Genomic DNA, 26,524 nt, shown 5'->3' on the forward strand with positions numbered 1-26,524 from the left:
CCCTCCCACCCCCCATCAACCCTCAGTTTGTTCTCAGTTTTTAACAGTCTCTTATGCTTTGGCTCTCTCCCACTCTAACCTCTTTTTTTTTTTTTTTTTTTTTTTCCTTCCCCTCCCCCATGGGTTTCTGTTACGTTTCTCAGGATCCACATAAGAGTGAAACCATATGGTATCTGACTTTCTCTGTATGCCCTCTTGCACTGTTGGTGGGAATGCAAATTGGTGCAGCCGCTCTGGAAAGCAGTGTGGAGGTTCCTCAGAAAATTAAAAATAGACCTACCCTATGACCCAGCAATAGCACTGCTAGGAATTTATCCAAGGGATACAGGAGTACTGATGCATAGGGGCACCTGTACCCCAATGTTTATAGTGGCACTCTCAACAATAGCCAAATTATGGAAAGAGCCTAAATGTCCATCAACTGATGAATGGATAAAGAAATTGTGGTTTATATACACAATGGAATACTACGTGGCAATGAGAAAAAATGAAATATGGCCTTTTGTAGCAACATGGATGGAACTGGAGAGTGTGATGCTAAGGGAAGATATAACTTTTTATTACAATATCATACGAAGTAGAAAAAGTCCCACTTTGATTCCACCCCACAAGACATTTAGTGTTTTGGGATGGAATGATTCTAGAAGGCCTAGACGGCTGAGCCCTCCCTCAGATCCTTGAAACAAACTCTTCCTTTCTTACAACACCTTCACCTTACTGCCTGATGAATGTCAATGAATCTTTCAAGCCCTACTCAACTTCATCTACCCCTTGAAGCTCTCCTTGTCTTTTCCAAGCAGAGTTAGTCTGTGGCCCAGTCTGTGCTCTCCCATCACCTGAGACTCTAGTAATATACCCCCTCAGCATTCTAAGATGTAAGATTTGTGGTTAATGGTTCCCAAAGGATCCCAGAGGTCCACAACTTAACGTGATTTGTCATTTTCCCAAGGCACAAACTCGATTCCAGCCAGCTATGAGGTCCCCACAGAAGAGGAATAGCTGAGACAATGAGTAAGCCCAGCCACCACCCACCTCCAGGCCTTCCGAGCCCAGCCCAGTTTGGTTGGCCTCTCCTTGTTATAAAAACTATTTTTTCCCTTTGTGAAGAATGGGCTGCCCAAAGAAAAGCTATCAGCTTGTGATGGAAATGATGAGTGAGTGAAGCAGTCCAAGAAAGGGATGGTTCTTAGCCAGAAAATAGCTTTATAAATTACTTTAATCTTTTATTAAGAATCTGGAAGCATCACTTAAAAATCTTAGTTGTACTTTACAGCATTTTATGGGGAGAAGTTATATACTACAGTGGCATTAACAGGATTGGAAATTTGAAAAAGCTTTGGGCCTTGCCCCTCAATAATGTCAAAAGCTCCCAGTAGTTCTAGTGAATACTCATCACATCGCATTATAATTGTACATTTAGCCATCTCTCCTTTTGTCTAAGAAGCACAGTAGTAGAGCTAGATTTTCTGGGCCCAGATCTCAGTTTACTTTATAGCTGGGTGACCTTGACCAGCTTACCTGACCTCCGTGTGCCTCAACTTCCTCATCTTTAAAATGACAAGTAAAATAGTACCTGTCTAATAGAGTTAATTTAAATGATTAAATATGGTAATACATAAAAAGCACTTAAATCAGTGTCTGACCCATCCAAAGTGCTTGATAAATGTTAGTAATTAGTTTGAGAGTTTCCTCTAAGGCAGTGTTTACATATTAGGGACCTTTTCAAAACTGCCTCATTCTCCAGTGGCTCGTGCAGTCCTTGGCACAAGGTATGTGCTCAACAGAAGTTAAAAGAACAAGTGAGTGAGTCAGTGAGTAAATGAGGTGTGGCTCTGCCATTTTGTTCCCACAGTTGAGATCTCTTTATTTCTGGTACAGTGGGGGCATTTTGACACCACTAATGTGGCCAATATCCCCACCATTACCATGTCTGCCACCACTATGCGTTTGCAACCATTGGAAATTACGGTATACCACTAAGAGGGGCAGGAGGGGCAGAGAGGATGATGGCAGAGGATCAGAGAGGGCCTGTGTTCCCCCTCTGGCCAACGTGGTAGAGATGAGGACTCGAATCAGACAAAATGTTCAAGAGATATGCAAAGTTGCTTTGGGATTCAGCTAGCACCCTTGCCCCCTTAGAGTTAATTCTCTCTCTCTCTCTCTCTTTTTTAATGTTTATTTATTTTTGAGAGGGAGAGAGAAAGAGAAAGAGAGCATGAGCAGGGGAGGAGTAGAGAGAGTGGGAGAGAGAGAATCCCAATCAGGCTCCACACTGTCAGCACAGAGCCCAACACCCAGCTCCAATTCATGAACTGTAAGATCGTGACCTGAGCCGAAACCAGGAGTCAGACGCTTAACCAGCTGAGCCACACAGGCGCCCCTCTCCTAGAGTGAATTCTCAACACCACACCCAGAGTGACCCTGTGAAAACCCCAACTGAATCATGTCACTCCCCTGCACAAAACTCTCCAATTCCTTCTCATCTTACTTGGAAGAAAACTCCAAATTCTCACAATGGCTTACAAGGCCCCACGTGTTCCAACCTGTGTTACTTAACCTGTGTTACATCTCTTACCTTGCTCCTTCTTGCACACTCCACTCCAGGCTTCCTGCTGGATACTAGCCTTCTTGCACTACCTCAAACTCCCCCAAGGGAGTCTTTGCACTCGCTGTTCCCTCTGCCTGGTATGCTTTTCCCCAGCAATTCACGGTTCACTCTGTCTCAGCTCAGATGCCAGGCTTTCTGTGCCCACCTCTGCAAAACCCCATGAGAACAGAGACTTTGTTTTATGATTACTCCATCCCCAACATCTCGCCCCTGCCTGCCACATAGTACTCAGTTATTACTTACTGAATGATTAGATGAATAAAACCCCAGGAATCCACTGCTTTCTGCTTCTGTTTCCCTCCCAGGGCAAGTCCTGCCCAAGGGGAGGCCTCTCCCAGCAGTGAACTGTGTCCTAAAGATGACTCTTGCACCCCAGCAGAATAAGTGGATAAAAGTATATTGTTGGAACAAGTGGGAGTTGCTGATTGCATAACAGTCTGTTGGGGAACCTCGGGGGTCCCTGGCTTGACAAAATGAATGTGCATTTGTCAGTGTTTTCAAGAAAAAGTATAAGGTATAAGATGTTTGAAAGACAAAAAGTATTGATTACTGTAGTCCCTTAAACAGCTGAAGTAATGGAGGAGGATATGAAATGCAAAGAAAGAAAGAGAAAGGAAAAACCTAAATCTGTGATGACATTCTCCCTGGGGGAGCACTTAAAAATTGCATTTTTACAAGTTTCCTGAGTGATTCTTAAGTAACCAGCTTAGGACAGGTCCCTAGAAAAGTTTTTTGGAGATTTAGTCAAGTATAAGCCCACACATTACAGCAGGAAAGGCCTGGGCTATTAGAGCCAAGCAGGCCTGGGTTCAAATCCTGCCATTGCTACTTTTTATCTGGGGAACTCTCTGTTAGTACTTAACCTCTCAAACTCTAAGGTTCCATTTCTAGTTAGAAAGATAAGTACATCTACCCGGTCAGCCTGCTGTGATGATGATGTTAAACAACACGTGTAATGGGCCTGGAGTATAGCAGATACTTAAGAGATGGTAGTTTATTGTTGTGCATTCTGTTTCCCGAGTGCTTATACCTCCCTCCCATGTTCCATCGCAAGTTGGCATTCTTACCCCTCCACTCTATGACCTCACAGAGGTGAAAACATACAGTCAAAAGGGTCAGTTCTTCTGCAAATAAGAAAGTCTTCTTTCCTAAAGGTCCTCTTTCCTCCTTTAGAATAGATCAAGGAACATATTTTTGCCACTAACTACCCCATTAATCATTAACAATAAATTTTTATATTTTTACAGTCTTCAGTCTGCCAAGGCTTTCACCTATAAAGCGTGAGAAGGTGGGACAGGCGCCTTTATCACTCACTCGCAGAGGTCTGGAAGTAGCCTGTGTGCGTGGCCAGAGTGTGGGGGCGCCGGGACTTAGAAGCCACAAACCCTGTGCACTCTCCATTAGGCTACATTCCCCACCGTCAAGACCTCAGGACTCAAACCCTGAGGCCAAAGAGGAAAAAGAGGCAGGGGGCATCCATCTCCTGTTGCTTCCTGCTCCTCTAATGAAGCAACATGGCTGTGGAGTGACAGCTGGAAAATAAGGGGTTAGCAGAAGTCCATCTCCCAAGCTTGGCCGCGCATACCCCAAAGACTTCATTCCTCGGAAGAGCCGCTCCCATCTTGCAGCCACAAGGCGTCTCTGCCTTCTCATTCCACCCAAAGCTGCCAGCCTTCCGCAACTCCACACCCCCACCTGCTGGAGACTGCCTTGTGCAGAGCCTGACCGGCCACAGGCCACGTTGGACAGCTGCTCCCTGAGAGCCCCCCACGCACCCTTCTGGGGCTGCTTTGGGGGCCAGAACAGGCCAGAACAGGGGGAAGCCCTGCTATTTCTTTCCCTGTCTTACTGTAAATCTTAATCCTTGATAGTGGGTGAACTCGTTGCTCTCTCTGACCTTCAGTTTCTCCCAAGTAGTAACCAGCCCTGACTTTCCCCAGGTTACAAGTAGTAACCAGCTCTGACTTTCCCCGCCCTCCTAGGGTGAAATGGGATAGAATAATAAGACACCCACTCTGCCAGATGGAAAGAATTGGGGCTTTGGAGAGGACGCGGCTATAAATTTCAGAGCTAGGGGGATAAAAGCAGCAGCATTCCCAGTAAACAAATGGAGAACCAAAGTGAGCAGCTGCAAAAGAGACTTTATTTATTCACGGATTTACACAATTCCTCAGATACATTAATTGAGCACCTACTCTGTGCCTACCAAGTGCTGTGATACATGGATGAAAACTCAGTTGCTGTACTTTGAGTCCTACAAACTGCTCATCACCTTTGCCCTTTCCACCTTCACGTTGCTGTTTGCCTTTTGAATATTTTCCCCTGCGCTCTTAGTAACCCTCATTCCACTATACGCAAATTCTACATCCACAACACTCTCCAAGAACTTTCCATATATCCTCCTTCTCACAGTAACTAAAACCTGGCCTTACCCCAAGGACATTGGTTCCCTTGCAGCCCTCTTGCATGAAAGTGGCTCTTGCTCCCACGAGTTCCATTTTCCAGCCAAGAAGGGTGCACTTGGAGTCAGCAGTCTCCCACCATCCCTTGCCAGTTCCATGCTATTACTCTTCTACTCTCATTTAAAGTCCTGCTCAAGCTGCATGGCTCATTGCCTTCACCTCTTGCTGCTATCATTGACCCTGGCCCACACCATGCTGAGGACTCTCCCCAGTCACCACTGTATTAACTCCCACCACCATCCTGAGACAAATTGCTGAGGCCAACTCATCTGACACCCTAGCCTCCCCCAACCTTGTCCTGATCACTTCAAATAACTTTTCAAGGCCACAATTGGACCATTACTAGCATGGCTCCACCTCCCCCCAAATTACACTTCAACGTCCCACTTGGACCATGACCTTTCCAACTCTATTCTATTCCTCCTACTTCATTCCTTGACCTCACTGAGTGCCAGCACTTTAACCCTTTTATGGCCTCATAAGAAGAGAAGTTTATCTTCTCTCCTCCACTCAACCCCAGGGCTCAATCTTTCAAAACCCACACTAGACCTCTGGTCAATAACTTGGATGATTTCTCATCAGCTTCTTTAATACCCTTGCTCCCTTTTTCTTCTACTCACAAGTCCTGGAAAACCCTGACCCTGAGTCAGTTCTAAAACTGCCTGCCTTGCTTATAAGGCTGGATTTCTGAGTTCTGGTAGAGAAAATTGTATACTCCAACACAAATTGGTCTTTTGCAAGGTTCATCGAGGGCTATTACAAATCTGCCTCATTCTCCCCAAGCCTTCAGCAGATAGCTTTCCTCCTACTTCATGGAGAAAATCAAAGCCAGGAACTCCCTCAGCTTCTCATCCTCCCTTCCCTCATAAATATAGTCAGACACTCACCATGTATCCTTCCTATGGTCTCCAGGCTCAAAGGATCCACCTGGGTCTGAATTCTCTTCCATGTCCTCTCCATTGCTGACATTTCTATTCCAGTATTTTATTGGTGTATCAGTCAGGATTCACTCAGGAGACAGAAACCACACCCCAATTTGAACAGGGAAATTGTAATATAAAGAATTACTAACTATTCCAGGGGATTACCTTCCAAAAAGAAAGAGAGAGCTCTATAAAATATACATTGCCTGATACAGAGACTGTAGGATTTGGCAATGCAGCGAAAGCTAACTAATCTGCACATACATAAAGGCAAGGAAAAAGAGAGAAATACAAATTGCCAATGTCAGGAATGATAGAGGGAACCACTGCAAATTCTACTCAACTTTAAAGGATACAATTTAAATATCTCACAACTTTGTTTGTCAATTACACTTCAAGAAAGCTGGCCAAAAAAAGATAGGAAGTGTACAAATTCCTTGAAAGACAAATTACCAAAGCTGTCATAAGAGAAATAGAAAATATGAATAGCCCTTTTATCTATTAAACCAATAGAATTTGGGGGGCACCTGGGTAGCTCAGTCGGTTAAGAGTTCGACTTCAGCTGAGGTCATGATCTCGTGGTTCATGAGTTCCAGCTCCACATCAGGCTCTGTGCTGACAGCTCGAAGCCTAGAGCCTGCTTCGGATTCTGCGTCTTCCTCTCTCTCTGCCCCTCCCCTGCTCATGCTCTGTCTGTCTCTCTCCCTCAAAAATAAACATGAAAAAAAATTTTTTTTAATGTTTTATTTATTTTTGAGAGAGAGAGAGAGACAGAGCACGAGTGGGGGAGGAGCAGAGAGAGAGGAAGACGCAGAATCCAAAACAAGCTCCAGGCTCTGAGCTGTCAGCACAGAGCCCAACGCAGGGCTCAAACTCACAAACTGTGAGATCATGACCCAAGCCGAAGCTGGACGCTCAACCGACTGAGCCACCCAGGCGCCCCGAAAAAAATTTTTTTAATCAATTGAATTTTTAATTTAAAAACTTTCTACAAGGAAAACCCCAGGCCAAACAGCTTCACTGATGAATTCTACTTATCACTGAGGGGGAGAAATGATACCAATCATATTCTTATAGAAAGTAAAATGGGAAAGAATTATTACCAACTTATTTTATGAATCCAGTATTACTCTGATATCAAAGCCTGACAAACACATTGCAAGAAAATAAAATTGGCCCAATGTCTCTCATGAATGTTGATGCAAAATCTTCAACAAAATATTAGTACATAGAATACATAAACATATAAAAAGCATTTTTAAGGGGATAATACATCATGATCAAGTGGAGTTTATCTCAGGACTCCAAGACTGATTTAATGATCATTGATCACTGTAATTTACCACATTAAGAGAGTAAAGGAGAAAGAATTATATTATCATCTCAACTGATGCAGAAAAAAACATTTGGTAAAATTCAACATCCATTCCTTGTGAGGCTGTCAGCAAACTAGGAATAGAAGAAACTTTTTTAGCCCCAAAAAACACATCTACAAAAAGCCTACACCTAGCATCCTACTTAATGATGAAAGACTGAATTCTTTCCGCTCTCAAGATCAAGAACAATGCAAGGTTCACTTTTTTCACCTCAACTTAACATTGTAATAGAGTTTCTCATACAACAATAAGGCAGGGGGAGGGGTTTGCTAGGGAAAGAGAGAGAACACATGCAGTTTCTGAAGGAAGAAAGAAAACATGCCATATTTACAGATGACATGATTGTGTATATAGAAATTCCTCAGGAATCTACCCCCACCACGTGAAAACTAATAAGTGAATTGAGCAAGGTCACAGGATACAAAGTCAAATATCAAAAATCAACTGTTTTTCATAGACTATGAATAAATTGTTGAAAAAAAAATCTAAACTGTAATGCCATTTGAAATTGCATCAGGACTTCAATTCTGATCAAGACGGGGTAACAGGACAGAATGTACTCTCCCACCTGAAACAACTAAAACACCAGACAAAATATATGAAACAACAGCTTTCCAACATTAGACGTCAGGCATTACACACAGTGATCCCTGAAAAAGAGGAAACAAGCAAGATGAGCCCCTATGATAAAACCCAGCCAGAGCCAACAAGTCTCCCTTAGTTTAGGAGATCATTCAGGGAGTCCAAGGAGGCCAAGTCAGCTAGAGTTCACATAGAAGAGCATCAGAGATTAGAGAGCTGCACAGAGAGAGAGAGAGAGAGAGAGAGAGAGAGAGAGAGATCCAGCGATCTGCAAAGGGTGTCCCTCGAGTCTTTGGTTTGATTACTGATCAGCATATTCAAGTCAGAAAAATATTTAAAGCTGAAGGAAAAAAAACACCTGAAAGGAGTAAAGGAAAAAATCCTCAGTGTTTGCCTACCAGCCAAAGTTGAAAACCTCATAATTTATAGGTTACCAGATAGAGTATTCAGAAGGATATTCAGTAGTGGGCAATTAGCCTTAGACAATAAGCAGTTCTGGCCATCCCTAACAAAGCGAACCTCAAAAGGACCAGTATCCAAGTAACTTAACTATGTCCCAGAATAATACTCAAGTATATTTATGGGAATAGAAAAATACCCAGCACCCAACAAAGTAAAAATACATAATGTCTAGAATCCAATAAAAACTCACAAGACAAAAAGCAAACAACAACCACACACACACACACACACACACACACACAAACTAAAAGACATGCAAATAAGCAGAAAAATAAAATCCATAATTAAGAAGAAAAATCAATGAAAACTGACCTAGAAATGACATAGGTGATAGAATTAGTAGACAAAGACATTGTAAGTTATTAAAACTATATTCCATATATTCAAGAAGGTAAAGGAAAGATTGAGCATCTGGAAAAAATAACCACGGCATCAGAGAGCTGTGAGACAATGTCAAATAACCTGTTATACATTCAAGTGGACCCTAAAGAAGAAAAGAAAGAGAAGTCATAAGAAATATTTGAAGAAATAATGACCAAAACTTTTCCAAATTTTATGAAAAGTGTAAGTCCACAGAAGAAACCCCAAGCAAGAAATATGAAAAACCAAGGCACATAATAAAAGTGCATCAAAACACAAAGTACTTAGGAATAAATATAACAAAATATATGCAAAACATATACATAGAAAAACTAGAAAACATTGGTGACAGAAACTTTCAAATACCTTAAGAAATGAATGGGAAGATACAATATTCTTAAGATGTCAACTCTTCCCAAAGTAATTCTGCCCAGCATAACTCTAGTAAAAATCCAAGCAGGTTTTATTTTATAGAAATTGACAAGCTGATTTGAAAATTTATGTGGAAGTTCAAAGGACCTAGAATAGCCAAAACAGTTTGGGGGGAAAAAAAACTTATATAACTTGACTTGAAGATTTATTACAAGTACAAGATTATTACAATAATGAATATAATGTGATATTGCAATTGCAAAGAACAGCAAGAAGCACATAACAAGATATTCTATCATCAGATTGATACAACAGATAAGATATGTGCAAATTAAAAACAGAATTAGGTACTACCACATACTTACTAGAATGACTGAAATTTTAAAATAGCAATGATATCAAGTTAGGTGAGAAAATGGACTGTCTGGAAATCACATACATTACTGATGGAAGTGTAAAATGGTATAACCACTCTGAAAAGAAGTTAGGCAATGTCTTTTAAATATACACTTAACATTTGTCCCAGCAATTCCTCTCCTAGATATTCACCGAAAGGAAAAAGAACAAAAAGAAAAACCTTATACACAAAAAGACTTGTACACAAACGTTCATAGCAGCTTCATTCATAATAGTCCCAAACTAGAAATAACCCAAGTGTCCACCAAAAGGTCAGTGAATAAACAACTCGTGATATATCCATTTAGTGAAATTTTACCCAGAAATAAAAAGGAATAAGCTACTGAGCCATGCAATGACACTGATGAAGCAAGATACAGAAAGGTATATACTGTGTGATTCCACTGATAGGAAATTCTCAAGTAAGCAAAACTAATCTGTGGGCATAGAAACCAGACCAGTGATGGCCTGGAGCAGGGATTGCATGGGATAACTGGAGAAGAGTATGAGGGAACTTTAAATACGATGGAAACGTTCTATATCTTGACTGGATTGGAGGTTACATGTGTGAATACATTTGTCAAAACTGCACCAGAACCGCCTGCTGGCTGCTGAGGTGGTAGCATCTGATGGTGGCATCTGTCTGGGAACTGTATACTCAAGGGTGTGCTCATTACATGTAAATTATACCACAGTGGTTGATTTTTAAATAGAAAGTTGGGGAGGGGTGCCTTGGTGGCTCGGTCGGTTAATCAGTCAGACTGCAACTCAGGTCAAGATCTCACGTTTCGTGAGTTCGAGCCCCACATCAGGCTCTGCGCTGACAGCTCAGAGCCTGGAGCCTGCTTCAGATTCTGTGTCTCCCTCTCTCTCTGGACCTCCCCTGCTCACACTCTGTCTCTGTCTCTGTCTCTGTCTCTCTCAAAAATAAACATTTAAAAAAAATTTTTTAATAGGAAATGAGGGGAACAAATCTAACTAAATTCATCTCTCTTTCCTGATCCTCTGCCTACATGTTTGGACAGTCCTTCCTAACTTTCTTTATAGACTCTTCATTTTGTTTTCCCTTTGAAACATAGGGATTACCTGATGTTCCATTCTCAATGCTCTTCTCTATCATAGAACATTAATTATTTCACTCATTGCTCATGGCATAACCACCATCTATTTGAGGATCAATCTCAAATACATATTTCCTGTACTTTTCTCCAGAGCTCCAGATAGGTATATCCAAAGGCCTCATGAAAAACCTATATCTTGGGGTGCCAGTGTGGCTCAGTTGGTTAAGCGTCGGACTCCCGGTTTTGGCTCAGGTCATTATCTCGCAGGTGTGGAACTGATCCCTGCATCAGGCTCCACACTGGGCCTGGAGCCCGGTTGGGATTCTCTCTCTCCAGCTCTCTCTGCCCCTCCCCACAGTATAAATAAACAAATAAATACTTAAATAAATGCATGAATACATAAAGTTTAAAGAAACAAACCTATATCTTCAACTCAACATGTCCAAATCTGAGACCAATTACTGCACATAACCTCAAGTCTGCCTTTTCCGCTGTACTCTTCACATAAGTTGATACATTGTGCCTCACACTTAGTAAGGACTGTATATATATTTGTTGAATGAACAAAAGATGGAATCACTTACAGCCAAAAACTTCAATTCTCCTTCCCTCTCCTATATTAATTAAGCACTTGACCAACACGTTTTGTCCAGCCATGCCTCTCCCTCCCTTTGGGAGGCTGGAAAGACATAGCCTGCTCCCGGGTTGGCTGTGTGAAACTGAGTCGATCCTCACCCCTCTCAGGGTCTCAGAGACATATTATAAAAGGCGCAGGGTTTGGAATCAGATAGAAGCAGATTCAAATTCCTGCCTACCATTGACATATCTATCTCCAGCATATTGTTTTTATTCTTTGAAGCCTGTTTTCCTTATCTATGAAACAGAAAAACCAGTCTCTATAGCATAAGGTTGTTCTGAGTATGAAATCAAATGGAAGGATGCCACGGCCTGGCACATAGGAAGTACCACTAAATGTTAGTTCCTTCTCTTACCCCTTCCTCCTCCCCACTGCCACTTCCGCTCCCACCCCAGAAGGAGAGGGAGTGAGGATAAGTTGGTACACGGCTCTGAATGGCACCTTCTCAGACTGACAGGCTTCAGTATTTCGAGATAAGGAAAGATGCTTTCTCCCTCCCCCACCCCTGGAGTGCCATGGTCACCACCAGAGCCACCTGCCATTGGTATTCTGGGCAGATGCAGCCAGCTGCAGACATGCTGTTATCTGATGGTGCATCTGTTTGGGAAACCAGAAAGAGGAAAACTGTGTTTAGAAAGTATATTTTTCCCCTCCCCAGGTAAGCAGGAGAAATAACGGAATTCGAATTGGAATGACCACGAGCTAAAACTCCTGCCCACCAGGTGTTTATCCTAGTTCATAAAAACAACTACTTTAAGGTAATGAAAAAACACTCCCCGTCGGGGAAGCAAATGGAACCACATGTTTCTGAAACAGTTTGAGAGAAAACAGCAAACTCCGTGAGCAGACAGCAAGCGCATATCTTGGAGGACCGGCACAGGCCGTGCTCACAGATACTTGCCACAGACGAGGCTCCAGGGAAGGCTGGGCCCCTTGAAATCACACCATCCATAAGGAAACCGCATGCACCTTCCATCCTTCAGACCCACAGCTTCAGGGGGATATGGGAAGGCTCCCCTCTTTTCCCACACCCACACCCCAAGAATTCAACTTCATTTCTGTTTCTTGGGTGCTGCCCTATCAACTCCATCCCTTATGACACTGTTCTTCCTTTTTCTCTGTTGTTCCTAAAGATAAGCGCACAGGCTTTTATGGTTGGAAACATTTACTGCTAATCACTGGAAGAAAATGAACAGAAGTAACAAAACCAACAAAGATGAAAACATTCTTCATTTACCTAATGAGCCCTTACCTGTAAGGTGATCACATGTCCCTGTTTGCCCAGGACAGGCCTGGTTTACACCTGTTGTCTTGACGTAATTATTAATAGCATCCCTTTCACTTTCAAAACTATCCATGTTTGGTCATCAAGTAGAATAAGTTATTCTGTTTAAATGGCACGTACTTACCTGCTTTATGCCAGGCATATGAACATTAACTTATTTAGCCCCAAAACAATCCTATGAGGCGAGAAACAGTTTTAAAACACTGTAATGAAATCAGGACATAGAGCGGTGAAGTAGCCTGTCGAGGGCCACACAGATGGTCAGTGTCTAAGCCAGGATTTGAACTGAGGCTGTCTTCAGTGTTCTTGCTCTTAATCACTTTGGTAGTCTAGCTGTGGCAAAGCTTTAGGAAATCGCTTGTTCTTTCATTTAACAAATATTAATCATGTCTACTGTGTGCAGACAATATGATACAGACTTTTAAGACAACCATGAACAAGGCAGAGTCCCTGCCCTCAAGGAGCTTTTGTCTGGAGGAGACACAGATACAAGTGAGAAATACAGAATGGGAAAGAAAGGCAGGACACCAGCCAAAAGAGCAAGGTGCCATCATAGCCACCAAGAGAAGGAGAAAAAGGAGAGCAGTGTCCAAAGCTTCAGGGAACACAAGGTAGGGCCCAGACACATACGCATGGTTTATCAACAAGATGGTCATTGGAAACCTTAGGAAACCACAGTTACACAGGGCAGCCAGGGGTAAGGCCTCAAAGAGATGAGGAGAAGGTGGAAGGTGAAAATGGGGAGCAGGAAGCAGTCTCTGAAAGCTTGGCACTAAGGGGAGGGAGAAAGTGGAAGGAAGTAAAAGTGGGGTCAGGTCCCCAAACAGACACCTAGCTCCCTGCTTTCGTGCTGTATCCTCTCCCTCCTGGCTCCCTCTACCTCCGGTTCTACCAACAAACACTAATGGGAAAACAGAGGGCAGTCATAGAAATGGGAAATCTTACTAAGTTCATATTGCCATTTCCCCGTTTTAGAGCAGTAGGCACCTAGTAAAACCCCTTGTGTATTTTATTCCCAATAGGGAATCTTTTTTTTTTAATTTTTTTTAACGTTTATTTATTTTTGAGACAGAGAGAGACAGAGCGTGAACAGGGGAGGGGCAGAGAGAGGGGGAGACACAGAATCTGAAACAGGCTCCAGGCTCTGAGCTGTCAACACAGAGCCCGACGCGGGGCTCGAACTCACGGACTGTGAGATCATGACCTGAGCCGAAGTCGGACGCTCAACTGACTGAGCCACCCAGGTGCCCCTCCCAATAGGGAATCTTTAGCTAGACTGGTGCCCATCAGGGCAGAATGAGATCCTAAAACCATGTCCATTAACATCCACCCAAGAGACAACTTGTCTCAAGGGAATTATCAGTATCCCTGGGAATCCCCCAAATAGGTCAGTAGGTGGGTCAATTCCCAGGTCATCTATTTAAGTTCACCAAGTCCCAGGCACTGTTCTAGACATTGAGGAGTGAATCATTCTAAGGGGAGTTTTCAGGAGGGCGATCTACACCTTGCACATCCAAAGCTATGACCCAAGGTTTCCCCCCAGGAAGGTTTGCAGTAGATGAAATAAGCCACAAAAGTTTGTATCTCCCCCAACAGTGTTCAGGAGTATCAGCACAGCTGGAGACTAGGAAAAATGACTTATAGAGCAACTTTTTTATATAGTACACTTTCCTGTATTCATTCATTCATTCCTTCAATAACAAACATTTATATTATGTGCCAGGTACTATGTGAAAGTACTAGAGACAAGAATCATGAGCAAAATAGACATGGTCTCCCTGCCCTCAAGGAGGACACAAAAGAGTTATGTGAAGCCACATTAATCAACGTAATTGCACAAATACATAATTGCAAATCATGACACATGCTATGAAGGCAATATACTGGAACCTAGTCACTCTACTGGGTTGAGGAAATGCTCTTGAGAACGTGACATGGAGGTGAAATCTGACAGATGTATAGGCTTTAGAGAGAGGAGAGAAAGAGCAGCCCGAGAAAACAGAAGAATATCAGCAAAGACTCCGAGGAACGGAAAAGCAGCCAGCATTAAAGAAAAAAATAAGCCTGACATGTGTTGACACAGTAAGGAAAACGTTATTCAGGACTATTGCAACAGGTGTCAAGGCTGTGACAACAGGGGAGAAAGATCAAGTTCAACTCTAAATCCAAATGGACAAATGCTAACAAGCAGAGTGAGGAGACAGTGGAAGGAAAATTTCTAAGAGGACACATGGGGAGGGAGGGGGTTCTTGCTAAACTGACTTAACAGGATTCTTGCTAAAGGCACACCAAGGACCTCTATGTCAAAGAAGGGGGATGAAGATGTTGATCGGATATCATGCCTGATAGCATCCTAAACTGATGCGCAGCAGGATTTTTGTAACACTGGCTATGTAGGCTCAGCGAGGCTGGGGAGGGGGCAAGAGGGCTTAGAAGAACCTGACTAAAGTTTGTTCAAGAAAATGGTCTGTCACCAGTTGTCTGGGGCAGAGTGGCACTAGATGATTCTGGAGAGATACGCAGGAACCAAGTAAGAAGGGCTTTGTGAATCCAGTTGTCCTAAGAGCACCGAAGTTTTGATTGGGAGGGAAGGGGGTGACATGCTCAGGTTGTGTTTTCTTAAAATCTACTCAGCCCACTGTAGAAAATGGACCAGAAAACCCAGAGATGAATCTAGAAGACCACTTAGGAGACAAAGCTGTTGTCCTGGAGAGACAGGACAGCGGACAGACCAAGGTGGAGGTGAGGGTAGAAGCAGATCTAGCATTTGAAGTATTCGGGAGGTAAAACTGATAGGGCTTGGTGACAGATTGGTGTTAGAGAGAAAGAGATATAAATAAGTGTCCTGGTGTCTTGTTTCATCTTTACTACAACCCTATACTAAACACATCGTTATTTTCTCAGTTTTATGGATAAGGGATTTGAAACTCATGGTAGTTGACTGGCACGGTCAGGCCCCACAGCTAGTAGGTCTGGTTCTCAAGTTACTTCCTTTCGCTATGCTCACACTAGAGTCAGGCAGCAATTCCCTGAAGATCCCACTCCCTCTCTTGTGCCTCTGAAGCTATGCCTAGTCAATACCCCCAGCATGGTACTTCACCAATATTCCCTGTTTGCCAATACCATGGGAAAATAAAGAAAAATAGTATCACGGAAGCTGGCTGCAGTTTGAGTCAGTTGACCTCCATCGGATAGTACAAATTGATTCCTTTGTTGAGGAAAGCAACCTCCTGGGCCTCTCTGGCAATGAAAAGTGAGAGCCCCCTGGGTAGGACAGAGATGAGAAAAGTTTGGGCAATAAGGAATTAAATTGCTCTGCATAGCAAAGCTAGAGAAAATTTGGAGCAGGCCACCACCGTAGCCTTAGTGTCTGACACACAGGAACTCAATATATTTTTGTTTCAACTCTGGAAGTGGGACCCAGCAATCTCCAATTTAACAAGACTTTCAGGTCATTTGATACACCCTCAAATCTGAGAATCTCTAATCTTTAAAAGCCTTTTCAACGCTGCCCACGCCATCCCCAGGTCCCCCAAATCCTCAATAAAAAGCTGCTATACACAAGAGTCTTTCTTCAGTAGTGCTTTGGGCAAGAAAGAACAAAGACTAGCCATCCTAGAGTTTCCAGCAATGACCAGCAGAAGGGAAAGTCCAGGCCAAGAGCTGGGGCAAGATTAGAGAAACAGGTTGCAGCTCAAATTAACCTGAGAGCAAATATGAGACAAACCCTCAAATCTGTAATAAAACAGTCACTGTTTCCCAGACATCCATCCCTATTTTTTCTAGAAATGAATTAATGAATGAAAGAATGAATGAACGGGTGGATGGATGAATGAATGAATTTTCATTTGAGGCTATGGCTTTTCCCCACACTTAATCCAGAGCTCCAGATAGAGCACATGACCCAGATCTAGCCTATCAAAGCAACTCTTCCCCCTGACCACAGTGATAGGTTCAGGGATGAACATCCGGTCCAAGCAGAGCCGAGAGAACAGAGCAGGATTTTTCTCAGACTTCTGCGAAAGAGGGAGACTATTTCTCAGACTTCTGGGAATATGACTGAGTATTAAACTGGAACCACTATGCTTCAGACTTCAAGTCTGAAATCAGAACCAACACAGAAGTAGAGTTGAGAGATACAGAGAGAGAAACCTGGTCCCAATTACATTTTTGAGAAGGCAGATCAAGGCTCATCTGAAGACAGCCTAGTCCTAGACTTTTTCAATGCATGAGCCACTGAAATGTGTTTTCACTTTGGCCAGTTTGGATGGAGTTCTCTGTCCCTTACATCTGGAGGAATCCCGACTATGATGTAAGACAGTGGGTTGAGTGATGTCATTTGGAAAGTGTGGTCACAGAAAGGAGGAGAACTGGGGTCAACAAGTCCCACAAGTCTACCTCTCCTCAAGACTATGGGTACCCTGAGGCCTAGAACTGTGTTACTTCTTGTGGTAACGATGATGGGAACACAATGGTTATTTCAGGAATAAAAGGAGCACAAAAAGAAGGCAAGGTGGCAGAAAGAAAAACGGATAAGCAATGTACAGATTCCTTCCAACTTGGGTCCCCTGGTCACTTTGTTCAGGGCAGACTAGACCCTGCAGGGACCTAGCAGGAGTCATGAAGCAGGAAATGAAGGCATAGAAGCTTCTAGCACCAGCCTACTCCAAAGGGCCACTTACTAGGAAATTGCCTAGAAATGATGGTGCAGCCATAACTGGGTCATTTACTTTCCCTACAAATATTTCTCCCTTTTGTGAGCAACAAGGACCCATTCAACCAACCATGTGGTGCCTCAGCTGAAATAACAGGCCAGGGGAAGTGTGTAATTGGCTTTCATCAGATCGAAACCGTAGGGCAGCTCGGCCAAGCTGAATCTCTGTCTCTGGCCGTAGCACAGAAAGTACTTTCTGCTTAATGTCAGGCCATGTGTAGGGAAGAAGGGGAAACAGAGGGGAAGACAAGACCAGCCTTCCAGTCAGCTTCAACGCTTCTGGCAAGACAATTCAGCATAGCAGAGGGGTCTGGCTCCAGACTTTGGGGGAAAGGAGGCACCTAGGACAGAGGAGGAACAGGAAAAGAGACAGAAAGAGGAGAGGCTGGAAGAAAGGGAAAGAGTTAACCTTTAATGAAATAGTCAATTTATTAAAAAAAAAAAAAAAGGGAACTGAAATCTTTTTCCATCTGTTTGCCTCTATGAAATTTATATTTGGAAGTAACAAACATAACATCAACCAGTTTATCAGCTCATCATCTGGCATATGTCTTTCAATAATAATAATTTCAAAGATCAGAATGAAAAGGAAAATTTGAGATTCCTTCAAAGCAGCATAGAGTATTCTTCCAGAGACCTAGGACTAACCTGTCTTTTGTGGGTGATGGGGATGAGTTAAAAATGACCCCAATCCTTGGGAACTTGGCTGGGTGATTTGGGAACTCCATGGTTTATCCCATCTATTTCCAAGAATTTTCTATCGGGCTAGATGGCACCCCATCTGCATTTCTCTTTTGCTCTTCTGTGAGCTTTGCGTTCATCGTCCTAGCCCACCAACTTGAGGGGAGCATGTGGATAGGATAGCATCCACGTAGGATGAGGGAGATGGGACTCAGGGACCTCTGGGTACTCTCCCCAAGACGCCTAACAGAATACCATAGTGCAATTCCCAGGGTGCCACCCCAGTTATGCATTTCCCCAAGATCCTATGTACTTTTGCCTTGGCTTTTTCATAGCCATCCTGTCTCCAGTTTGGATATCCAAAAAAAAAAAACAAACACATGGCCTTAGTTTCCTGGTCCTCGGGAAGGGCCACCAGGCAGCCCCCACAATGGAAAGAATAGTGAGTCACACAGGCCTGGGCTCAGACCTGCCTCTACCACCCACTGGCTCTGTGAGGCAATGGTACAAGGGAAGCAGTGTGGGATTGGAGTCCAGAGGACCTCACTCTTTGACCTCAGTCGAGCTGCTCAGTTACCTCTTTCTTAAACTCCCTAAATCTCAGTGACCTCATGAGTAAAATAGAGATTATAGTGATTATTTTAAAGGTCTGTGGTGAGAATTAAAAGAAATAATGTGCCTGCTGTGGAGTAGGCACCAATCGGTTGATGTTATTAACATTATTGTTGGTTTTTTCAAATGTTTCCATTGATTTTTGAGGGGGGGGGGGGGGAGAAACAGAGCATGAGCAGGGGAGGGGCAGAGAGAGGGAGACACAGAATTCAAAGCAGGCACAGGCTCCAGGCTCTGAGCTGTCAGCACAGAGCCCGTTGGTCTCGAACCCACAAACTGCAAGATCCTGACCTGGGCTGCAGCCAGACACTCAACCGACTGAGCCATCCAGGTGCCCCACATTATTGTTGTTTTTATGTGACCTTTGACAAGACACTTCACCTCTCTGAACTTGCTTTCTTATCCGAAAAAGTAGACGTAATAATAATTATCTCTTAGGATGATCACAAGGATTACATATGTAGAGATCACAAGGATTATACATGTGATATAAGTAAACCTCCTGACACAGTGCCTGCCTGATACAAGGTAGGCACTCAGTGTTACATTTCTTTCCCTTTCCTTCTCAACCTTCCCCCACACAATCCAGGATAAGAGTGTGTCTGCTCCCTCATGGCCAAGCTGGCCCCAATATTTAGCTAGAAATCAGGAGAATCTGTCCCTGCAGGTGGTCCTTGGAGACCTTACCTGCTGTGCGCTCAGCCCACACCCATAAAAGGAAAAACTGTCAGGGAAGAAGCCTTTCTGAAACTCACGGGGATGGCCGAGAGGGAAGGCGACAGCTGCAGGACTCCTCTCTGGGCACTAGGGAGAGCAATAAGCTCGAGAACACAGTGAGGGCCACGCCCAGAATCTCTCCACTCCTATGCCCCAGTCGCCCAGTTGGGATGATCCAAGCAGGAAGAAAACGCTTCAGGAATACTCAGAAAGGCCTTTGTGGGGACAGATGATGGGGGAAATGCAGGGATCCGTGGAGAGCACATCTCCTCTCCTGCTTCAACTTGGTACCGGCCTAGAGAGCACTCGTTGGCTTCTAGGCTACCCTCTCTGGATCCCCTGGTGGAGGAGCCCCCTGGGGGTTGAAGAAAATGGGAGGTGAGGAAGACAGGTCACTTTTCCCAGTCACAACAACTTCTACATCTAGCCCCCCAGCCACTTAGTAGGTCCCAGTGCGTTACAGCTAGAAGAAGTCTTATAGAGCCCCAGATGTTAGCTGAAGGGCTGGGGCCAGAGAGAAGAAAGAGCTTGAGCAAGATCTCCCAGGCAGTTTATAATAATCCCTCGTAGAGTTTATCTAATACTTTCATGTCCATCATCTCGCTTGGATATTCACAACCACCAGGTGTTGTAGGAAGGAACTATTCTATTTTGCAAATGAGGAAACTGAGGTTCAGGTAAGTGCCCATGGCTCTCCTCTTCCCTATTAAATTTCCATTGCTATCCACCCTCTCCCTCCTCTCTTGTTTTCCCTTGTTTTAAATAGGTTCAAACTATACTCATAGTTGCAGGAAGATTGCTACTCAACTCCAAGTGGTCCATAAATCAAAATTTTAAAATATTTGTTGCATTCCCCATATTCCCATCTAGCATGATGGAAAGATGATAGAGCATAGTAATTATGATGGGTACACTTTGGAATCAGATCTGAGTAAATATCCAATATTCATCTCTTATGAATTCCATGGCCGTGAATTTCTTTGTGCCTCAGGTTCCTCATCTGTAATATGGGAATATTCACACCTATCTCCTGAGATTCTTTTATAGGTTAAATGAGATGAACTATAAAGCAATCTCATAGTGCCTGGCATAAAGACTTGATAAATGTTTCCTGTATATATAATTATCATACAGTCATAGAACAAAGTGATCTTCAGGAATCAGCTCCTTAGTTTCATGCCATTTACTGATGAACTTAAATGGAGTTAAGTGGGGAAGGTTACTCTGTCAAGTAGGCTTGTGTCCTGGTTTGAATGTACGCCTTCCCAAAGTGCCTGTCCACCTCGAACCTCAGAACATGAATTTGTTTGGAAATAAGGCCTTCACAGGTGTAATGAGTTAAGATGAAGTCCTACTACATCAGGGTGAGCTCTAAATCCAATATGACTGTTATCCTTATAAGAAAAGAAGAGGACATATAGACATAAGACTCCCAAGGAAGAAGGCCATGTGAAGACAGAGACGGAACCTGGGATGATGCAGCTATAAGCCAAGGAATGCCAAGGATTGCCTAGGAGAGAGGCAAGGAATGGATCCTCCCTCAGAGCTCCCTCCCCCAAAGAACCAGCCTGTCAACACCTAGATTTCAGGCTTATAGCCTCCAGACTGAAACAGAACAAATTTCTGTTGTCTTTTTTTTTTTTAAGCTTATTTATTTATTTTGAGAGAGAGAGAGAGAGAGAGAACACCAACCAGCACAAGCAAGGGAGGAGCAGAGAAAGAGGGAGAGAGAGAGTCCCAAGCAGGCTCTGTGATGTCAATGCAGAGCCCGATGTGGGGCTCAAATTCATGAAGAGTGAGATCATGACCTGAACTCAAATCCAGAGTCAGACGCTTAACCAACTGAGCCACCCAGGCACCGCATAAATTTCTGTTGTCTTAAGCCATCCAGTTTGTGGTAATTTGCGGCAGCCATAGGAAACTCATGTGGCTTGTGAAGAGGGAGAACTCCAACAGAGCTCTAAATTCTTTTTCTTCTAGTTTAGCCCTTCTAGTCTATTCCATCATTACCTCTGCAAAACAGCAAATAAACATTTATGGAATACCTACCCAAGAAGTTTACCTATTTGGAGAAAAATTGACACAATCTATAATCTTTACCACTTCTTATGAATTTGTTGCCTGACGCACTGTAGGCATTTAATAAATATTTACTGGCAAGTTGATAAAGTAATAGATATACAAATGTTGTACAAATTTAAGGTATTATTATGAACCCACTTTCTGCCTCTGTGTACACCTTTGTACCAGATTCTAAATTTATTTACATGTTTTATGTATTGAAAAATCACAAAACTCCAGAACTCTCATACTGCAGCCTAAGGGTCTCCATAAGGGTCACCAACTCCTCCTGTCCACTACCTCCAGAGGTGACGAATGAAAAGGAAAGCAATTTGAACACCCTCAGGACTCTGATTCCTACCAGACAGGGATGATGTCATTCTTGCTAGGTCCTCCCACACTCACTCAGGAATGGGCAGAGAAAGCCCAGGGGGTCAGGGGAGCTGCTGGTGGCCATAAAGGAAGTAAACCACAAAGCACTGCCCTCCCAGTCCCCCTGGGAGTAGAATGGGTGGTGGTGGGTTAATAGCTACAAAGGAAAGGAGGGGAGGGAGGGAGGAGCTGATTCACTAGGACAACTCTTAGAGTGACTCAGAAGCTAGCAGAAAATAGCCTGTTCTCCCACATCTGCCTCATTGTCAGGCAATGAGGCACTTCCTCATTGCAAACACGGAGGCAGGGCAAAAGGGAGGAGAAGGAAATGGGATTTTTCAAGTTTGTCCAGCACCTCACGGTCCATGTTTTTAACCATTCCAGACATTCTGTTTTTAAGTCAAGTCAGTATTCATTGAGCACCTACTCTGTGCCTGGCCTTCATCCCACCTCTCAGACCATCAGTCTCCTGAACACAAGGAACGGGGTCTTTCAGTTCTGAATTTCATACTTCATTACTTCAAAAGTCCTTGGGCTGCTGTTGACCACCTCAGCACAGTCTTGCTGTCCTTTTTTTTTTTTTTTTTAATTTTTTTTTTTAACGTTTATTTATTTTTGAGACAGAGAGAGACAGAGCATGAACAGGGGAGGGGCAGAGAGAGGGAGACACAGAATCTGAAACAGGATGCAGGCTCTGAGCTGTCAGCACAGAGCCCGACGCGGGGCTCGAACTCACGAGCTGTGAGATCATGACCTGAGCTGAAGTCGGATGCTTAACCAACCAAGCCACCGAGGCGCCCCAGTCTTGCTGTCCTTTAAATAGAGATGACTCTCTCAGGCCTACAATCAATTGGGCAGGCAAGCATGGAGCCTTTTTCTAGCTCTGATGGTGGTTTTATAGTCTTTCAGGCCCATTCTCTGGACCAGTCCTGCTTGTAAGAGTCAGTGTGCGGGCAGCAGAATATGGCACAGGTTTGGAGTCCCTACATGCCTGTTGGAAGTTCTTTCTTTGCCATTTACTAGCTCTGTGACCTTATTTGATTTCTTTTAATTTCTATCTTCTCAGGGAGATAGGAAAGATTTATCATATAGTAGTGCAGATTAAGTAAGATATCATAGGAGAGTATCTGCCACTGTGATGACATGATAAATTCTGGCTTTCTTCTTTCAAACTTCTCTGTAACTGCACAGACTGACCACATCCTCCATCAGGCTGTAGACTGCATAAGAGCTGGGCTGTATCTGTCTTAAGGACTAAGTCTGCCTACCCGAATACTGATGTGGGAAACAAAGGCAGAAGGAAATGGCAGATAAAATTAAATTTCCTTATAACCTGCAGCCCACTGACAAATACTGGAGGCAGGCAGAGCGAACTGTTTCTACAGGAACTCCCTGCTATCTTGATGCTAATACTTTGCTAGGGGGTGGGAAACAACCTTAGCTTGACAATGGCCAGGCCTCCAGTATCCTAAGAGTCTTCTTTAGCATATGAAAATCTCACCGGAAACTTCCCCTGGACTTTACCTCCCCGACTCCAGTGTATTACCAGCCTCTCCTCTTGGTCCCAGGGCAGTTCTTTCTGCCCACAGGTCCTGTCCCCGTGCTTTAATAAAATCACCTTTTTGCACCAAAGACGACTTCAAGAATTCTTTCTCGGCCGTTGGCTCTGGACCCCACGAGCCCCACTAGCACCCCAAAAAAACCTCATCAAATTCTATTTCCCTAATAGTTTCTTGCTTAATAATCGTTGTGAATAGGAATAATGTATTAAAAGCAATACAATATTCATGCATTGCAAATATTTAACTGTATCGTAAGTATTTATTATATTGTATTTTAAATAATGTGGTTATTATTAGGGCACCTGGGTGGCTCAGTTGATTAAATGACCAACTCTTGATTCCGGCTCAGGTCATGATCTCCTGGTCCCTGAGATCAAGCCCTGCATCCAGCTCTACACTGACAGCAAGGAGCCTTGCTTAGGATTCTCTTTCCATCTCTCTGCCCCTCTCCCGCTCACTCAAAAATAAATAACCTTTAAAAATAATATGATTATTATTTTAGCCAGCTAAATCAACCTGTGAACTGGAGTGCAGTCTATGGAAAAGGAATCTGGAAACCTTCACCTCAGGGATTCATCCTCTTCCTTCTCTGGGTTATTTGGTCCTAGGAGGGCTAGCTGCTACCAGCAAGATCTGCATTCCTGTGTTCACAAGAAGGGACAGACATTCCTTGCATCCTCTACACCGTCCTTTGTTCCAGCTTCACTGCAAACGCCATTGCCCCACAGTATAATGGGGCCAAGGACACAAAGATGTCCCCTCATCTGACAGGCACAACCTGGAGAGACTAAAAACCTCGACAGACTAATTTGCAATTACTCGACTTCTGCCTGGAAGGGAGGTCCCACTGGGTTTTGCTCTCCCAGGTGCTACCCAGTATCCCCGCGCCGGGGGCTCCAGTGCCAGTAGTTCTCTTCCAAACGTAATGTGGGAAAAGAAGGGCAGGGTGGGGCGGGGACTGTCTCCAGGTTTACCATCTTTGCGCTCTAGCTTCTAGCACCACACCCACAAGCTTGTCCAAGAGAAAGAAAAGCCACGTTACCGGCTTTTCAACAACTAATTCTAATGCAGACACCAAAAGGACACTTTATTGATTAACATTTTGGATAAAATGAAGCGTTAATATGCCCAATCAATCTGGGCACCCAAAGCCCGCCATTCCTAAGCTTCCCAGACCAGTAGGGTAAAGCACGAAACACTCGCCACCGCGCTGCCCAGAAGCCGCACGCAAGGTGGAAAGTTGCAGAAGCGGAGCCGGGAGGGGCGCGAGCCCACCCCGGAGCCCGGGCCGGAGGAGGGCGCTTCCTCCAGGAAGTGACGCGAGCTCAATCCCAGCCTGGCTCTCCCCAAACAAAAGGGATCTTGGGGCCCCGGGAGGAGCCAAAATGACATTGGAGAAGCCCCTCCTCCAGCCCGCGCGCATTGGTGCCTGGGCTGAGGAAGCGAGGTGACGATTGGCCCTGGCGAATGCCAGTGCCCCCGCCTGGCGGTTGAGGGGCGGGGTCTCCGGGGGCTGTGGATGGGAGCGGGTGGCGGAGGCGGCGGGGAGCGGAGCCCGGAGCGCCGGGAAGAGGTAGGAGCCGCCGGGGCTGGGGTTTGGGGGTGGCTGGGAGGCCGGGTTCCCGAGAGAAAAGCAAGGGTAGGACTACCGGTGTCGTCCCGCCACAGTCCCAACTGGCGCTCTCTCCCATCCCCTGAGGGGGCGGGGCCCTCTCCTCCGCCTCCCGGTATTCCCCGAGGAGGCGGCTCCTCATCCTCCGAGGGTCCTCGCAACTACTTATTGTCCCCGGTCAATCCCAGCTCCGCAGAAGGGGCTTCCCTCCTGACACCCCTCGCTTAAGGGATCCTCTCGCCCAGCGCCTCAGTCTTGGGGAGGGCGCAGAGGTTTCCATTCTCTAGGCTGCCGCCGCCCCCGCCCCCATTTTGTACCCCCGGGAGGCCAGACATCCCTCCCTACACTTGTCCCTGCTCGCTAGAGTGGGATCAGAGCTAGTTTCATGCGTAAGATAAAATCACTGTTTTCCAAAAAAGAGAAGTGAGCGAAGCAGAAATCAAGATCCGACCTAGACAACCAGCTCTGAGAGACGAAGCGGCCTTCCCCCACTTCAGTTCTTCCCATCCCCCATTCTCTGATCCTCAGCCCTCCTCCTGAAGCCCCTCGGATCCTCTGTTCCCGGGGTGGGGGGGGGGGCGCAGGGGTCGAGAGCTCACCCGCTTTGGGACTGTTCTAGACTCTGGAGGAAGGAGAAATAGTAACTCCCCACTTCCCCATCACCCTTAAAGGTACCTTCCCTCAGTGGAAGGTTCCCTCAGTCGGTTCCTTGAGGGAGAACCTAACTTCCGAGGGTTTTTTAGGTTTGGGTTGCGTTTCATTTTTGCTTTCTATCCTGTATCTGCCCTAGGAACTTGAGGAAAAACCATCCTTTTATGTTTAACATTGAGGTGGGTGTGTTGGATATCTGCAGAGTTGGCCTTTCGTGGGTAGAATGCAGTGTATATTGTTTGACTGTCAGTGAATAGGAGCGTGTTTTCTGTTAAAACAGTGTCCATAAGTAAATAATGAGCATTGGATTAGGAATGAGTGTTTCGCACTCTAGGGTGGGCTGGTCCATTGCTCAGGGAGACTGCAGTTAACCTTGAAGGTGTAGTTCTGTTGAAACAAAAGACAGGAAGTGTTTGAGGAAAATTCAGGTTCAGCCATCTAGGTTTATGATTAATCCGGTCCCTAGGCCTTTGGTTACTCTCTAGCCCTTCTTTTATGGTGGGTTTTTCCCTCCAGGGGAAACTGATACATACATGATGTTGTTGATTGGTTTTACAAGACCAGTATCACCTACCAACATTTAGCGGATGAAAAGTAAGAGCAAGTTTTAAATCTCAGAGATCAGGATAAATAAAAGCAAGGTTAATTCCGGCTATTTACATACTTGTAACTACCAAGAAGTGTCTCTGTATTGTGCTGATAAAGCCTTTGTCAAGTTGACCTTCATTTCAGCAGGTGCAAAGTATTGATGATTTTAGCCTGATGTTAATGACCATGAATCCCCAGTAATCATCTATTGGTAGCACTTCCAGGTATTAATATTTGCTGTATTTTTTAACATTGTTTTGCTCTCATTCTGAAGTCCATCTTACTACTGTTCTCTGTAGCCAGGCTCATAGCAATGAGATGCAAGGAGTTGGAATCATAGCAGGCAATTATAACGCCGTCTCTTACCTTCCTGATTAGACTTTCTGTAGGTAGACTTCCGGAAGATTATTAGTTTTCAATAGTTAGATTC

The 26,524-nt window shown here is 44.4% G+C and overlaps 1 protein-coding gene and 1 long non-coding RNA gene across 17 annotated transcripts in view; one reads left to right on the forward strand and one right to left on the reverse strand.

Annotated features, from left to right (window-relative positions):
• LOC122228408 overlaps nucleotides 1–3,628 on the reverse strand; it is a 45,607-nt gene extending 41,979 nt beyond the window's left edge. For 13 of the 16 annotated variants that reach the window (XR_006206571.1, XR_006206575.1, XR_006206561.1 and 10 more), the window contains exons 1-2: nucleotides 2,852–3,628; nucleotides 2,576–2,755 (exon numbers count right to left, since the gene is read on the reverse strand). This is a non-coding gene — a long non-coding RNA (uncharacterized LOC122228408). The remainder of the gene's footprint in view (nucleotides 1–2,575; nucleotides 2,756–2,851) is intronic. The other 3 variants (XR_006206565.1, XR_006206564.1, XR_006206573.1) reach the window with 3 other exon arrangements.
• Nucleotides 3,629–24,758: 21,130 nt separating this feature from the next.
• CTTNBP2NL (CTTNBP2 N-terminal like) overlaps nucleotides 24,759–26,524 on the forward strand; it is a 51,769-nt gene continuing 50,003 nt past the window's right edge. The window contains exon 1 of the mRNA XM_042953434.1: nucleotides 24,759–24,816. The gene's annotated coding sequence lies outside the window, so the exon portion shown is untranslated. The remainder of the gene's footprint in view (nucleotides 24,817–26,524) is intronic.

Source organism: Panthera leo, chromosome C1 (genome assembly GCF_018350215.1).
Source record: "Panthera leo isolate Ple1 chromosome C1, P.leo_Ple1_pat1.1, whole genome shotgun sequence".
Lineage (NCBI taxonomy): Eukaryota > Metazoa > Chordata > Mammalia > Carnivora > Felidae > Panthera > Panthera leo.